Source organism: Falco peregrinus, chromosome 8 (genome assembly GCF_023634155.1).
Source record: "Falco peregrinus isolate bFalPer1 chromosome 8, bFalPer1.pri, whole genome shotgun sequence".
NCBI classification, from domain to species: Eukaryota; Metazoa; Chordata; class Aves; order Falconiformes; family Falconidae; genus Falco; species Falco peregrinus.
In genome coordinates, this window is record NC_073728.1 from 54115734 (window position 1) to 54133182 (window position 17449).

The 17449-nt window shown below is 42.7% G+C and overlaps 1 protein-coding gene across 1 annotated transcript in view; it reads left to right on the forward strand.

The window, feature by feature from the left end:
- The window catches only part of UBTD2 (ubiquitin domain containing 2), a 61089-nt gene that overhangs the window by 36795 nt on the left and 6845 nt on the right, over positions 1 to 17449 (forward strand). The window lies entirely within an intron of this gene.

A 17449-nucleotide genomic window follows, 5' to 3' on the forward strand; every position in this document is an offset into this window, starting at 1 on the left:
GATTGCATTCAGCGTGCGAGAAGTCCCAAGGAGGTTTTTATGCTGCTTAAGTAAATCACTGGGAGCGTTGGGAAACTTCTGCTCCCTGCCTGGAGGTGGTATTTCACCTTCTCTCATTGGTCTTGAAGTAAATCGAAAGAATTATTGAAATGAAAAATTATGGAAATGAAAGCTCTGCCTGTGCTCAGAAGTGTTGGGCGGGCTCACAGGTTATTGATGATGGGCATCAGTGTGCTTTCTTGCTGCCTAGTGCTGGTAGACTGTTCATATGTTACCTTTTTAGGATGGTGTTTTACTAACTTTGTTCAGTGGATGCTGTTACTTTGATGCTATACTCACTGACATTATTCTAATGTTTAGGGAAATTTCAGGCTGACAGATCTTGCCTTGCTCTAACTTCTTTTCTGCAGTAGTTTCATGAAAAGCTTATATACCAAGATCATGCTGGTGCAAGAAATACGGGATTTGCCTAAAGCAGCTTTCCCCGGTGTTTGAGACTGGATGGCAAACACAGTCTGGACTGGTGGTAGAGGCAAACCAAAAGCAAAGTTATCCTCTTCTTCCTTGCAGGGCTGAGGACCACAGTGATGGGAAGGCTGAGCGTACATGCCATCACTGTTAGTCATCCCAACCAGCTTCATCCTTGCTTATAAGGAGAGTGGAGGGTGTACAGACCGTCCTTTGCACAACAAAACCACCTGAGGTTGCACGTGACTTGGAGTGAGGAAAGGGAGGAGCGATCCCAGTAGCTTGTTCTTGTAGAAAGAGTAAGGGAGGATGAAAATAGCATTCAGTGCTTTTATTGAAAAGAAACCAGACAGTTCTCTGTCCCGGAGAGGGGAAATTAGCACCCACATCCCAGAGAACCCAAAAGTGTCATTTTAAGGCTGTATCAGCCATTAGTGGCTGTGCCACTTTGTAATAATTTAACCAAAGGTGTTATGTATCACCAGCATATAAACTGTTCTGTATTAAAACCAGATCATATATCAGAAGAGGGATTCTTTGTGCTACCCAGAAGCGAAATCAGGCATACTTTTTCTAAGACAATTTGAGGCATGGTCTCTAATTGAATTTATTAGAGATTTTATTCTGTTGCAGACTGTCCATCACCTTTTGGAAAATATATCTAATGTGATGTTTTTTACCTATTAAATAGGAATATTTCCCAAACTCTGTTTCTCTGTGAATGTTAAGGATCCTCATGTCACATGCTTGATCTTTGTTGACATCTGAGAATTGCTGCATGTGAGTGCCAGTGGTGGGATGCTACTGTAGATGAGCTTTCTGCAATGGGCCCTGCGTATCCGTCTCGTATACTGATTTTCCAGGCTCCCAAAACATGTAATTGCTAAAAGCGAGCTGCTAGATGTAGACAGAAGAGGAAGCAGTAGAAATTAGTCAACAGGCTCTCAGGAGTTAGTCTTTAACGTTGTACAATAATTCAGAAATACCTACAACAAAATTGTATAGTAGATGTTTAACACTGACCATTTAATGTATGTCTCCCATAAAATAAGTAGCTCCAAAAGTGGAACTCTAATTTTTATACTGCTTTTTGTGTGATGGCTTTATTGGACTTAACTGTTGTAGTGATGAATCTGTACAGTAAACTTTGCCATGGCATCTTTAGCATTTAAATTGAATCTGTTTCTGTAAACTGCTGCCTGTTAAGCCGCAAGATCCATGGGTTTTTTTCTCCCACCCTTGCCTGCAACTACTGTATCCATTGCTTAGCCTTTGCTAGGGGATTAAGGCTGTAGGAATTGCTTTCTCAGTAGCTCATTTGTCTGAAGAGACTTTTTAATTGTCATTGACAAAATATTTTTTCTATAATGTATTACATTGTCTGCACACATGTGAAATGTTGAACAATGTGTTACTGTGTGGGGATACAGAATGCTCGCTCAGGTTTCTCTAAAGTCTCTTTAAAAGGATAGTGAAAGGATTTGGTGACTGTGGCTGTCTAATTTTAGATTTCAGCAGAGTTAGGAAAGCTTTAGGAGGTCTGACTATCAAAGCGTATCTGTCAATATGATCAGCAGTAGTACCGAGATAAGCACACAGGCTGTAAAAAGCTAAGGAAACTAAAATCTTTCTGTAGTGAGCATCATAAAATTTACAGTTGAGGCTATTAGGTTTTTTGCTTCTTATTTTTGGGGGGTTTTGTGTTTTTGTTTTGTTCTAAACTCTGCTCAGTAGAAAGCAGTTCTTAGTTTGAGGGGAGGCTTCTCTGTTTTGTTTTTACTTAGGGTAAAAAAAAATACCAACAGTAAGGAATTAAAAGCCCAAAATTGCTGGTGTCTTGCAAGGAACCAGGCGAGTTGTTGTTAGTGCTGAGGACGTGAGTGTGCGTTAGGAGAGTGCTTGTGTTTTGGTTTTTCTTCGACACATCAATGTCTATTTTTAAAAGTTGTTGATGTCAAGTTCCCTCAGGTTTATCTTTGCTAAAATGGTTAGTGAATACATTGAGTCTGGCTTTTACAAGACTGCACCCAGACTGGTTTTAATACCTTCCTGCCTCCGTGTGTGTGCGGCACTGATAGATACTCTGGAAGAGGGAGGTGGGAGCTGCAGCCCCAGTTTCGGTGGTGCCCCTCTCAAGTTTTGGCTGCTCTGGTTGTTGCAGTCTCATCATCACATCACTCTGAAGCATGGACGTGATGCAAAGACGTGACAAACTTGACAAGAAATGCTACTGTCCCACTGCTGGATGAGCACCTGCTCTGGGCTCCTGCGAAGCAGTGGGGGAGACAACTCATCCTCAAAATCCATTTCATGGAGCAGCTTTGCGTATGCTCCTTCTGCCCTCTCTGTCCACAGAAAGTACCTCCTGCTGATGAGAAATCTCTGAAATGCTCTGGCTGTTTCACTTCTGCTCAAGCACAGTAATTGCTTTTTCGTTAGAAGACTTCATCTAAATTAGGAATCTTCAACTGGTGGCCTCCAGGCTGTGTGCTCCCTGCTCAGCCACTGAATTCAACCTGCTCCAACCCGCTTCTCGGTGGCTGCTTGGAGGCAGCCGGCAAGGTGGCGGCTCTTCCTCCTCTGCTGTTTCTTACCTACGTGATTCTTGGCGTTTTCTTTGTCATTGAACTGGCATGCCTGGGAAGATGCCTTCTGACTCTTGGGAAATGCCTTTTTCCAGGGAGGCACATGCAGCGCTGGGGAAGGGCAGGTGCGCTGCTGCACGTGCCAAGTCCTTACAAACGTTACACAAAATCAAACGTTACACTCAAATCAAGAAGCATCCCTTCGCTCTGTGGCTGTTGCAGCTGACGACTGGCCAGATGCTTAGAAGGTCTAGTAAGTTGTCTGGTAAAAGGAAGAGAATCGTTTCATTGTTGCTTTTGATTCATGTGAAATTTAAGAAGACAAAAGTCAATTATTACACCAGTTGCTTCAACTTTTACTGTCCTTTGGAAAAGGATTCAAATGTAGATGCAAACTGCAACATGTTTAAACCTTTTCTCTACAGCCTTGTTTCTCATTCTTTTTTACCAGTTTCTGTTGTCACTTGGTTTAACAGCACTGTGTAAGTCCATAAAGCCTCATCACATGACTTGCACAATTGGCAGCTTTGGCTGCATTTTTCTTTTTAAACTGGAACTTCAAGGAGGAGATATTAGGTTTATAAATATGAGTGAGAAAACAGCTCTTCCTGGCTGAAAATACAGCACGTTATTTCAGTTCCTGGATGCTTAAAGCAATCCATTTGTTTACCTTCACACTGAAAAAGGGCAAGTTTGCAACGTTTATTTATAGACTATAGTGCAGTAGAAACACCTTATTTCATAGTAACCACTTCAGAGCTGGGAGTTGAAAGCTTTGGAGAGACCTTTGATTCAATTTTTATGTTTAAGTGGGGTTGTGAATGCTTATGCTTTTTGAGTACTTTCCCTGTTTCCCCCTTGAAAGCCTTCTAGGGAAGGGAGGCCGGGAGTTAATGCAAATCACCCCATCCTGCATTGACTTGGGAGTCTTAAAGCCAGTTGGTTTTGCTTTTCAGCTATGTTTTGTCCTATCTTTGCTCCAGTTTTTACTCTAAAAGGACCCACTGAAAGCAGTGTGTTACTGTGAAGTTGTCTATAAAGCACAAAATAAACTGAGGAAGATAAACCCTTGTTTTTATGTGGAGTGGGGTAAGAGCTTTCCTAAATAGCAAAGCTAGCTGTTGCTGATTTCTTTCATTTGATGTAATTCCTTGGATTGTGTTCACTTGAGTCAGAGGAGGTATGCAAGGGAGCAGAGGGGCAATGCTGTATAGCAGGATGGGGCTCCTGCTTTGCCAGGTCTGTTCTTTAGAGCTGTGGGCACTTTGGAGGGCAGAGTGTGTGTACTAGCAGGGGAATTACTGAGAGCTAGTGACTTTGAAGTATGTGGGTTTGTTCAGCATTTCTTTTGGGTATTAGGCACAGCATGGAAGAAAGCAGAATATGTATTCTCAATTTGGTAAAGTGGCGATGGCTTCCCAATACTGACCAGGGCTGTGGATCCTGAATTGCTTTAAGAAGCAGAGCAAGATGAGCAGGTTGCCTGCTTCCCTTTACACAACCTTCTTGTTGCCCCTGCACATCTCTTGATGGAGCTGCAGGATGCTGAGCAGGGTCAGTGAGCATCTCTAGGTTTAAAATGTCCTTTGCCGCAACATTGGATCAGTTCTCCCATCCAGTTTATAAGACAGCTGCAAGCACCTATAGCAGGGCGACTCAGTGAGTATCACAGCAGCATGAAGAAGCAGGAGCTGGGAGTCAGGTAAGTGCTAGGATGGCTTTACTGCTCAGAAAGACATATGTGCATCACCAGCCTCACATCTCGTGGGAAGGGACCATCTATGAAGGGTCTTTACTTTTACAGCTAGTGGCTTGCATGCGTTTTAGAAAGAAAAAGATGTAAACCAGTAGTGGTTTTAGAATGCAGTGCACTCATCTACCACATAATAGTGCTGTTAAGAATCACTTTATTACATGGGTTATTCATTTCCACGCCCGCACTGGGTGTGACTCCAGGTTTCTGAAGAGCACTGGGTGCAGCCCCTGCATCTTGGGACAGCTGTGCTCCACTGGGATGTAGTTAGAAGTGAGAGGTAGAGATGCTTGGAGTATCATCCATCACTAGGCTGGCACCATGCACCTTGTAACTGAATTAAACCCTTGTGTTTGGTATGGTATTTTTCATTAGAGAAAGAATTCTTATAGAATTGAACTGTTCAAGAGATCCCCTGACTGAAAATTAGAGAAATGCTGATAAATTATTTTGAAATTGGCCAATTCCGTGTGAGAAGGCTGCATCGGCAGCACCTACAAGGCGATGCTCCACAGGGCTAGTGTTTCTCTCATTCTCAAGGAAGCAAATAAGAGCTAGGCTAACGTTTGGCCAATATTCGTGTTCTTTCTGCATTGCAACTGCTGTGCATAGCATGTGGTAGGAAGCTGAGTACAGAGATCTGTGAGTAGAGAATAGGGGGAAATGACAATAGCTAATCAATGAGGCAATTAAAGATAATCTTTGGAATTGGGTTAGCCTATCACTGCTGGAGGTGCCTTTATTCTAATGGTGCACTCCTTTTTATAATTTTGATTTTTTTTTTTTCCATCCCCTTGAAAATTCCAGATTGTTATGTGGGATCTCTTACTCTGTCCTCCCATTCACTTAAATCTAAGATACTTGGGCTGTTACCCAGACACTGAGGACTAAGTACATGTGTTCACAATGTAAAACACACCTTGTGCTGCCTTAAAGCAAAGGGCTACTGTGGAAGATGGTGAGAAGACCCATCCGTGTTTGGGAATTGCTTAAATTTCCTTATTCCCTTATAGGTGCTTGCAGCACTGGGATGCATTTGATTCTGTGGCGGCTGGCTTGTGTGTTGGGTGTTTCCCATAGGAATGGTACAAGCTCTCTGCCGTACTGCCTGCAGTGTGGTGCTGGTGAAGAACACGTTACGCTGTTGTGCTTCACTGGGCTCCTCCTAACCTTGAAACAGAGTCTGATTTTCTCAAAAACCTCTTCAGTCCAAAGCTACAATGAAGATGATGCTTTCTGGCATTTCTGCTGTGATTAATATTTTTAAGAGGTGCACAACATCCTTTTGGAGGGACTCTGGAATTCCATGTTTTCTTCAAATGGAGCATTGATTCAGATCATCAGGTTGTGAAGCAGTTGTGGCTGGCTGAAATATTTATATATCTAAGTGCAGGTTAGAAACTATCAACCCTTCAAATAAAAACGCACTTACTGCTGCGTCCCACAGTTGTTTTCCTTACATATTTTTAACTTCTGCTCTTGTTTTTTGAAAGGTATTTTGAGGAATTTCGTCAACATAATTGCTTGGACTGTTCTCAAGTCTCTTCCCCTGGTAGCATATGCCCGTCTGTTTCCTGTCTTTGGTTTCAATTTGCCTTTTCTGGTGTGGTGAGGATGGCTGTACAACTGTTTTCAGAATTGCATTTGTTTTTTATTTAATCATTAATGTGTGACCAGGAAAGTGCAGCTAACTCCTTTAAGGAAAAAAAAACCAACCAAAAAAAACCCCCCAATGAACCAAGACTGACTCTACATGGTGACCATTAAATGCTCAAAATAAACCCTAAATAAACCCAGACAAAAGAACATCTTGAATTCTTCATATAAGAACCTGCAGACTGCTTGTTGATCTGCATGTTATGGATGTTCCAGACAGGAGTATGTCTGATTTAAGTGAATAATATTCCTCAGGTATATGGTACTGGTCAGGACATCATGTCTAGTTTATTCGATCCTTCATAGGAGTGGACATTTACTCCATCACTGGCCACTTTCAGTGGCAAAACTAGGTGTCTTTTTCATTTGCCTTGCTGCTGCTAGTAAAATGAGAAAAAGAAGCATGAAGTGTTTAAAATGTATTTTTCACTGAAAAGTTCAGTGTAAGCCAATGAGAGACCCTTAGATGCTGCCTTCAGTGTGCAAAGATGATCTTCAGAGGTGGTGTTGCTTGCTTCTGTAATTGATACAGAGTGTTTTGCCCTAAAATTGGTGTTCCTGAAGGAATTGGTGTCCTTCAGAGCAGTGCCTCAGATTGATAAACAAGGGGCTCGGCCAGACCTTGGGCGTCTCGCTTGCTCCTTGCCCATGGACGCATCCTGCTCCTCTTCCATGATCTCCAGTTGACTGTGGCCATGACATTTATCATCTTTCACTGTGTTGGCTTCAGGTATTTCAATAACAGGAAGATGGCAATTTTTCTCCAGGAGCCAAGCAAGACAGTTATGATCAGAAGTGTCAGAGTCGCTTCTCCCTAGCACAACTTTTTAGGGCCAGGTGGTGGCTGAGGAAAGTCCTGCCTGGGCTGTGTCACAGAGAGCCCAGTCGGTACTTGCTAGCCTAGTAGTGAGCCAAAAGGAGCTATTTTTGTGCTTCTAAATCTTCCACAACCTCCTCCATTACATACCTTGGGATGGTAACTTCAAGTTGTCACTGGGCTTCGGGACAGGCTGCAGAACAGATTCACCTCTGGAAATGGAGGAGGAACTCCTGAATATCTTCAGCACTGAGCAGGCTGGTAAGGGTGCATCGGTGCCTGAACAAAGCATGTGGTAGACACCTGCTTCATCTGGTGAAATCCGGGTTTGCTAGTAAGGGGAAAAATACTAATTTCTAAGAAAATTAGGTTTTTTTCCATGGTGCTAAGGTACTCTGTGATAGTACAACTTGAAAAGGTTGAAACAATAAGGCACTTCTAAATCATGACTTGAAAGAGGCTGAGTGAGTTTGGACCTAGAGCTGGCCGTTGCTTTTTGCTGACAGTTATCACTGAGAAGTGGAGTGGGCTTTGCTTTTTTGCTGATACACATCTGAGCCTAACAGAGAGCCTAGTACAGTGTAAGTGGTTTGGTTTGTAGCACTATTGCAAAGAAAAATTGCAACAAAATAAAGTGTGCATTTCTGTACGTGTTTTGGCTATTAGCCATTATACAGAAATAATGAAATCTCAGAGCTGTCTTTACTTGTTCCGCAGCAATTCAGCAAGTTTTTGGTAGAAGGTCATAGCTGCAGCAAGGTCTTGAGTTTGTAACCTATCTGGGCTCTCGCCATCTGTGCGGATCCCTAAAGCCTCTGCTAGGTGCATGTTTGGGTCATGATGCAGCTCTGACTAACATGCACTCTTCAACCTTTATGCTTAATCAATATTTTTTTTTCTTTTTTTTTTTTTTAAATTATAAATAAGGTAACTGAAGGAACAGCATCTTGGAGGTGAAGAGCACGTTACATGGGATAAAGCTATGCTGCAGCCTTCTGTTGCTTCACATCTTTCCCGTAACCTTTAATCCCCTCCACCCCCATCTTTTTAAACAGCCTTGTGTTGTAGTTTTATTTTAGGATGTGGGTACTCATGTGGGATTGTCTCAGTTTGCTTGACCTCCCTGCAGCCTTTAACATTTCTGCTGGTTATCCTTGGAGACTGATCGTGCAAATGAATATTTTCCATGCTCATTAACAAGTCTTCGAGTGTCAACACAGGGTTATAGGGAAGTTCGGGAGCAGTAAGCGAAAAATGGTACATGGCAAGTTTTTGTTTTGGTCATTCTGTGCTTTCTTTCTATTCCCTGTTGCATATAGGTAGGTTGTGTGGAGAGTTGTTGTTTAGGCTTAGAAAGTAGTTTTCCACATCCTTTTCTCATTGCAAACTGATGTGGGACTCCTTCACACTCCATAAAAGTTAATATTTGCTTTTGTGTTCGGTCTAAGATATTCCCCCTGCTGCTGCTGTTAGCTGAAGCTATCAGAGTGCTATCTCAGGCTGAATTTCCATCCATATCCATTTCGAGCTCAGATTAAAATAAGTCTCAAATACCGTTTTGCTGCCCAGGGTGGACATTGTGGTGGACAGGGGATGGTTCAAAGGTTAAGTGTGCTGACAGTGGGCATGCAATGGAGATGGAGCAATTTGAGTTGCTGCAGTGAGGTGGCTACAAGGGTCTGTCCAAGGTGGAACAAGCAGTTAAGGACATGTGAATTGTACTTAATGAGAGTAGTCTCAAGCGAAGGTAAAGTTATCTTTGCCTTTTGTCTTATTTGGAAAGGAGTGCAGCAGGCTGTGGTGTATTTGTTGGATGATGTAGTGGTCCACAGTGTTGTTCGCTAGTGTCCTGCTGATCTTAGCTAAAGGAAAGTCCTCTTGAAGTAAATTGCAAATAGCATAGCAGTTACTTTGTCTTCAGAAGTAACTGGAAATACCAAAGTAGTTTGTCACATTAAAAAAGAGAGACTGAATAGTTATGTTTTGTGTGTGGTTACTATGTAAAAAGTCCTATATGGACTATAATGGACAAAGACTTTTTTTTTTTCTGGACATCAAAAACAGTCCTCACAAAGCATGTTGTTTTTCGTAGGATGATGGAGCCTTCATAAAAGTAGAGGTCTAGTTTAGGATTAATACAACTTCTGCAGTCCAAATGCCATTGTCTCCTGTTTTATAAAAGAATAAAGCATTTGTACCTCAAGAGCCTGTACGTACGTGATGTTTTCTGGTGGCCTTTCTGCAACATCGTAGTCAAACATCCATGACTTCTGCATCAGGAGACTTTTACAAGTCAGTTTTAGGAAAGCAGAGGAAAAGCTTTGTTGACCTCCAAAGAAAGGAAAAACTGCCTAAGTCTTTGTAGTTAGCAAGAAAAAGGAAAATCTCAATCAGTTGTTAATCTCCCATTTGGTTTTCCATTTTTAACCATGTGTGTTCTAGGATTTTGGGTGTTGAATGCTAGGTATTTGCTCTGGGTTTACAGGAACAACAGACCAGTTAAAAAATCAGTGGTAACAAAAGCAGTGACAACTTTTGTAAATCTGAGTTCAGCTTCTGTGCATCCTCACGCTGAACAGATAACCTGGTCGCTTTAGATATTGCCAGATCAGCTCTCCATGGAGGAACTTGATGCAAGCTCAGACGACTGTAATACTGTGCTTGCTTTTTTTTTTTTTTTTTCCCCTCCGAATGCCCCCACTCCCTTTAAGATGATGGATAATGGAGAACAGCAAATGTGAATGAAGAGGGTATACAAAGAAACTCTTACCAACCAGATATTTTAATTTTTTTTTTTATCTAAGAAACCTGTCTAGACAGGCATCTATTTTAATGACATGCAAAGCAGAATAGTACATGAATGCTTCATTAGTAAAAAGACTTGTCATCTTTGAACCCCAATGTAATGTTTCTTGGAAGCTGTTACCTTCTTGCAGTATTAGATCCAAGTTTTACAGAGTGATGCAGAAGTGGCAGTACATATGGTATAGCTAACATGACAACTGCTGAGCGCTAATACGTAATGGAGTTTATCAAACCTCATTTGGGTAAAGAACAACTCACTGATGAATCGGTCTGTTCAAGACTTTGTATGGCAAAAGCCTGCAAGGAAAGGGATGGGGAAACTTGTCATAAAGGATGCTATGACTGGGTGACTGATTAACCAGCCTGTGAAGCCATGGTTGTGGTTAAAATTCACAATTTTCTTGCATTGTTTAGTTGTTATTCATAATCCTGGCCCAGTAACTGGCAGTCCGTAGTCATGGTCTGGATTACAGGCGTGCACCAGCCCGATGGGTGTCTCAGGTGTTTGCCACAACCAGAGCAGATGAAAAGCCAATGAACTGCATAGAGCACAGGTACCTACAGCCTAGTAAAACTGTATTAAGAAAGCATTAGCTCTGCTCTGTAAGTTACACCACTGTCAAGTGCTGAGCTTTCTGGCTTAGGACCCCTCTTCTTGGCTTCCCCTCGTTCTCCAGCAGATGAGCACGGTGGGGCTGCAGATCCCCGTTCTGACAGGAATGCCGCCGCTGCTGTTGGCACTGGTGAGGATTTTTAACAGGTATTTTGAGGGAATTGGTTCAGGGCCCTGAGCCTTCCTTTCCCACAAGACAAGCTGTCTCCTTCCCAGATTTTCTCTATCCCGACCTGTCTCTCCTCCCATGGCAGCTAATCTCTCTCCTCTCCCTGCCCTGCTCTCCCTGCTCCAGCCTAGTGGGGACAGTAAGGGATGCACACCTACGGACTGTGGCTAACATTTGAAGAAAAGTGGCTTGTGTGACTAGTGCAGAAATTTCTTTCTTTCAGAACACTGTGTTAATCTTAATTATCTTTCACCTTCAGCCTAGTTAATTAACACTAATGAATTAACTGATGCTGGTGCTCCGCTATGATAAAAGGGAGCAGACTGGCATACCCAGCAATGTACCTTGCATATCTACACCAGGCCTTTCTCAAAAGAAACACCCCTACCCCTTCCCTTCCCCGCCCCCAACCCCAAATTCAGCCCAAACCAAAAAAAAAAAAAAAGGTTTTTGACAAACGTCAGTAGCGATGGCATGCAGGTGGATTGGTTTTCAGTTGAACACATGGATGAGACGTACCTCAGACAGGGTGACGATGGCACATCCCAGTTAGGCAGCAGGTTAGTGCAGAAGGAGCTGCACAAAGCCCTTGTCTTGCTTTGCTGTTCAGATGCATCTCAGTTTCTTTGGCAGGTGAGTGCAGGCGATGCCACCTTAGAGTGCAAGCCTTGTGCTCTGCAGTGCTGCTGCCCTCTGCGTTCTGTAGGTACCACGCGCTGCTGATTCGGTGATAGCGGTTTGGGTTTTCCTCCCTTGTGCCAGCATGCAGGCGTGAGTTGCAAAACTGGTTTTGAGAAGGGTTTACTCATGAGATCGCCAGCTTGGTTCACAAACCTGCCCCACGCTAGGGCGAGGTGTGCTTAGTTTGAAGCAGGATGGCTTAGATACGCATGGGGGATCTTTAGTGAGATACTCTGAGATTTGCTCTTTAAAGCGTTGTTGCAGTAAAAGCAGCTAGTTAGGATCATTCTGGCTGGGAAGGGACCTCAAGAGTCTGTGTAGTCCAGCCCTCTGCTTCAAGCATGTTTCGGGTTATTGCCCTGCAGAGCCTTTTCAGACAGCTCAATGTATGTTATTTTATCAGCGACCTTGGAGCCTGGGTGAGCCGGGTTTTCTGAAGAACATCCAAGCATGGAGATGAGTGTGAGCAGTGCAGTAGTTGATTCAGTGAATCGGCTACGAGGTAGTTCTCCTTCCAGAGAACGGTGTGAAAGGATTACAATGGCAGTAGCAGAGTATTTGAATTTTCTCCTTTCCCTTGTTGTAATGCACTGAGCACAATTCCAGTCTGTCTTGTGCCAGTTGCTGCAAGTGGGAGCGAGCTGGTCCCCACATGCCAAGCAGCTCCTGAAGCACTGGGCTCTGCTGGCTCTGGGAGATGTTCTCCTTTGTGGAATTGAGCCAGACTGATAATGTTCCCATAAGGAAGAGTTGTTTTTCAGTGAATTTTACATGAGAATTATTAAACGCTTAACACTTACTATCTACAAAACCCATCCTTTAAGGACCTGGAGTAAGTTTTTCATTAAAAAGGGAGGCTGAAGAGGAGAGCAGAGCTGTGTTGTGTAAGCAGTTGTGCTGTGGCTTAGGAGACAAGCGTGTACCTTTTATAAAGACTTTGTACAGTAGCTTTATGGTAGTTTAAATTTTCATAGCCCATGGAAGTTTAGTATGGGAGAAGCATGGGAGGGGGTTTATATACGTGGTTTATTATCAAGTGCTTCATCCATACCATTAATGATTATAGGCGCTTTATTGTTCTCCATACATGGTGCAAGGCACAGGCTTGCGCGAGTACTCCCACGCATTGCCCTCCAGAAAACGGGAGAGCTACAGTTACAAACTGCAGCATGAAGCCATTTCAGTTGTCATTAAGTTATACAGGGTTTAATGTGAAAGAGATTTTTTTTTTTCTATTAACTCCTCCCAGTTTGTGATGGTTGTAGGTGAGCTGGAACAAACCACGGCGTGTTTTTACTTGCTTGTCTCAACCCTGTTCACGTACTGAACCCTTCACCACTCTTGCGTGTTATTGACGTCAGTACACATTTGTTTTTTTCTTACAAGATCCTGTGTTTCCCAGCTGTGACCAGGAACCAGTGACTAATAAAGATGAAGATATAGTTCAGCTTTTCTGCTTCAGTCATTGCTCTCTAGGAACTGCTGTACCATAGGACCCAGAAGAAGATCCACTTGTTTCTGATGCTCATAATGAATTTCAAGCATTAGTGACCTATATTGGATTCAAACCAATAGGGTACAGGTGAAAGCTCTACTACTGCCAATTTATTCAGCAATCCAGGCTCAGCTTGGGTTTGGAATGGAGCTTTTCGGTAAGAAAAACAAATGAAGCAGCTGTTCCTTGGGCAAATGTGTTATACACAGACACTTAAGCTCCTTAAATTAGTTAGACTCATTGCAATGCTAGGTTTTGTTTTGTGTCATTTTAATTTCTCTTGCTGCATCAAGTCTGTCTGGGGGAAGGGAAGAAGAGATGGGAATCTGCTCAGTTCTTAAGTTTTGGGTGTTTCTAAGCAATCCTCCTCAAAACTGCTCAAAATCTTAAAGAGTAAAAGGCACATCGTGAACAGAAAACAGGAAATTTTCTGCTTTTTCCTGCAGAGAGAGTGGTATGCACCTTTAAAGAAATATCCAAATGCCATGAAAATGCATTAACGTTTTATGTTCTTAGATGAGTGTGGTCATGTATGCCTGACTTCAATAACTTGTGCGAAAGTTTTACCTCCTTGTCATTTAGGTCTCTTAAATTGTTAGTCCTTTCATGTGCAGAAGGACAGGTAAGTCCAAACTCTGAACTAGCTAGGGGTGGAAGCAGTGTCTCAGCCAGTCCTTTTTCAGTCTTTTCCCTTACCAATCCAGAGAAATAGCTTCATCCTAATAATCTTAGCAAAACAAAGTTTTTATGGCCTGCAAGGCAATTCATTTCAAAGTGTTCCAATTCCTTATGCTTGATGATCACATCTGCTTATTTTCCCACCCAAGAGTCTCAAGCTGTCTCCTACCTGGATAACAACCAACGAGAAGCTCTGCCTTGCAGCTCCTTCCAGAATTCCTTAGTCTCTAGGCTGATGTTGCTTTTGAAATACTAAAATAATTCAATCTGCTGTGGTTCTAGCATTGTATTATCTGTTCTGTCTGACTTGAATCAAGCCTATAAAATTAACTCCGTAACTGTTGCAGCATCGATGCTGAATGATTCTAGAGCTTGCTTGACAGTGTAAGTCTTTTTTAACTGGGAAATTTTCAGAATAATGAATCAGTCAACGAGATCCTCAAAGCACTCCTTAGATGACATGCCATGGCACCTTAATTCTGAATGATAGGAAGTTGGAGAGGATTAGGATTTGGGGTGGGTAGATTGGTTTGTTGGTTGGTTCTGCCATTGACTTTCCTCAAAGGCAGTTCTCATACGTCTGCCAGGATTTTTTGCATCCGAGTTTGTTAAAGCTATGTCAACATCTAGAGGAGTATTTAAATACACAAAGAATACTCAAGTATATGAAGTGTTGATAAGCTTAACTTGTCCTCTCCTCAATATTGTTGTAAGATCTTAAAACATCTTGATCTTTCATGTCCAGTACAGAGCCTTCCACCTAGACCTGCATGCGTGCCGCCCATCCTCTCTGCTGCTTTCTTCCTGAAATCTGCTCCTTTTGCATGGTTTCTTTGTATGATCCAGCAGCGAAAATTCGAAGTACCGACTCACCCTCTAGACTTTGTCACCTGAACTCGGTCTGGTTGCCTGATGTGGTGTCCAGTTGCAGGATCTGGGGAAGGAAGGGGCGGCAGGGAAGGGAGAACCTGTTGGAGTGGGGCTGCAGGGTGGCTGTCCCCGTGCAGCATGGGGCACCCTGCCCACTGCAGAGCACGTGCTGGCAGGGGCGGCTGCAGGGCTGCCTGCCTGAACTACAAAACCTCTCTTTTGTGTTGCTTTTTCCTTTGCTGGTTTAAGAGAGGCTGCATCCTTCCTATGCTGTAACTGGCTGGTGAAGGACCCTGGTTGCCGAGGTAACAGAGAAACCTAAAAAAAATATTTTTTTTTTTCCTTTTTTTCCCCCTCTGTGTTTTCTCATAAAAGCTTGACATTCCTTTTGTGTACCTTTCTGCTAAATAGCTTGTGTGGCCCGAGCTGATGTACCTTGCAGGAAGAATCAGAAACATGCTTTTCAATTATAACAGCAAAATTACGAAGGGTTTTGTAGTTTGGATGTTTAATTTCCCGCATGCTTTGCGCACTGCATAAGGGACGCTGCAGCGAGTGCCTCTGTGAAGAGCTGCCATCTGGCTGGTGAGATAGGCCTTGCTGTGGTGGCTGTGGGTAATTCAACCACTTTCTCCCTTCCTCTCCGATAAGGGAATCACTTAAAATACCTCCAGACTCACCACGTCTTCTAGTTAAGACGTTCAGTCATCGTTTCATTTTGAACTCCAACCAACATGAGACCCCTTAACATTCTTCTGCCTTTGACTTTGTTGGCATTTACATCTTGAAGGTTGTAGCAGAGCCTGATGCTCTTCAAAGATCACTTAACCAAAAGCCTTGTAAAGCCCCTCAGGAATTACCTGGCTGAAGAGGACCGGGCTGTGTGTGCGCAGCTCCACGTCTCCTTGGAGGCAAGGACCAACACCTTCTCATCTCCTCCTTGGAGCTCTGGCTTGGCCTTCTGCAGGCGCCATGTGCTGGTAAGGAGGTAGTGCCATCGTAAAGTCTCTTCTGCTCACAAAAGTCACCATCTGTGCTTTAATCAATACATTCAGGCTTGACAGCCATTGAGTGGTAGGTAATAGGACTTGGGAGTCTTCGGGATGTTTTTACCAGCATGAGTGGGAGAACGGGATTACCAACCAGTGAGGTTTATGGTAACCTGTTGTTACATTAACAATTTGTTGTAAACAGTTTCTCAGCCTGGGATGGGACTATGCGGTTTTTATTGGCAAGAGGTTTCCTCTACTGTGTCTTTTGTTACTTTTTTAATAAGACAGACCTCCAAGTTAGCTGCTGCTTCAGAGGATATTTTTAATATTGCTTATCTGTTTATGATTAAGCATTCTGGTGTTTATAGCATATGCTTTGACCTTGATGTTAGTTCAGCTGGGCAAGAATATAAATGATGAAGAAATTCCTTAGCTAGCTTACCCCATGGTATTTAAAATTAACTCTTTGATATTCTGTCCTAAAGTAGGAGCACTCTTTTTGAGATAGATGGCTTTAAAGAAAGGTACAGGTTTAACTGCTCTAGCTAAATTTAAAGGGTGTTGAAGTTTGGATATTTTTTTATTTCTTTCCAGCAAGCTGCATCTTCTTGTTTCTATGAACTTTGATCCAGAATTTAGAACTGTGACATTTACTAAATAGATCAGGCGTGCAGAATGAAATGAATGTTGTAAAACCAGAACTGAAGTATGGGAACTTCAGACTTTAGTCTGTAAATCATAAAGTACTTGTTTTTCTCTGAGATTCGTAAATGATACAAGACTGTAATGAGTGCTATAACTAAATTTCTCTGGATTTCCTTTTTTTGTTTTGTTTTTTCAATAAATCTTGGGGCGTAGCTGCCTTGGTGCTACCTGTACAAACAGAAAAGCCTCCAAAAGCAGCTGCGTCTAAACCATTGATCTTTAGCCAAAGATTTTCTCTGTGTGTTTTCAACAAAAACTATCCTTAAAAAAAAAAAAAGGGGGGGGGGGCGCTTCTGATTAAAAGAAAGATGATTTCCAGCTCAGTATGCTGCTGTCATAGTGGGCTGAGTGACACAGTATATCCCCAAGTTATAATTTTATATAGCAGTAGTTTTGCTGATCAAATAGCAAAGTTTAAGACCACTCACTGTCAGCATGGAAAAAACCTCCAAGAAAAAAAAAAAAACGCCCTTAGTTTCTAACAAGGAGCCGTTGGGTGTTGTGTGCAGAACTGCCGAGTCAAAGAGTTTTTTTAAATATTCTGTAGCTCAAGGACTTGGCTCCTCTTCAAACATTTCCAACTACAAAAGGATGGGTAATCTTGCAAGTGAGTGTGCCCCCTCTAGGGGCAAAATTGTGGAAATTTGTTACAGCAGGTAAATTCAAAACGGGAGAAACGTTCGCTTGGAGTGAATATCTGAGGGTTTTTATCTCCCAGTGAGAAGGAATTTCTGCTGCAATTTAGGATGCAGCTTCCTCAGCATCTCTGTTGCCTGGCTTGCTGCAAGAGGTGACGTGTGCTGTAGGCAGCAGGGCTCTGCTTTCATCCGTCTCCCACTTCAATTCTAAAAACATTAAGAAAAATGTGCTGCTGCTTTTCCGGGGTAGTTCTTGAATTTTCTTTATAAAGCGTGTCTCATACTGTGGAAAAAGTCAACTTGTATTTGTTCCTTCGGTAAGTGTTACAAACCTTGAGCTGTTCTGTGCGCGTTGTACCATTTTGGTGAGAAGGAATCACTGCCCAGCCATCTTTAACTGGGCACCCAGATTATTCTAAACAACCTCCCGGGAGTCTAGGGAAATAAAAAATCACTCCTGAAACTTCAGAGCTCTGAATGTGGGAGTTAGAGATGCTGTGCAAATACAAAGTATGTGCTGGGTG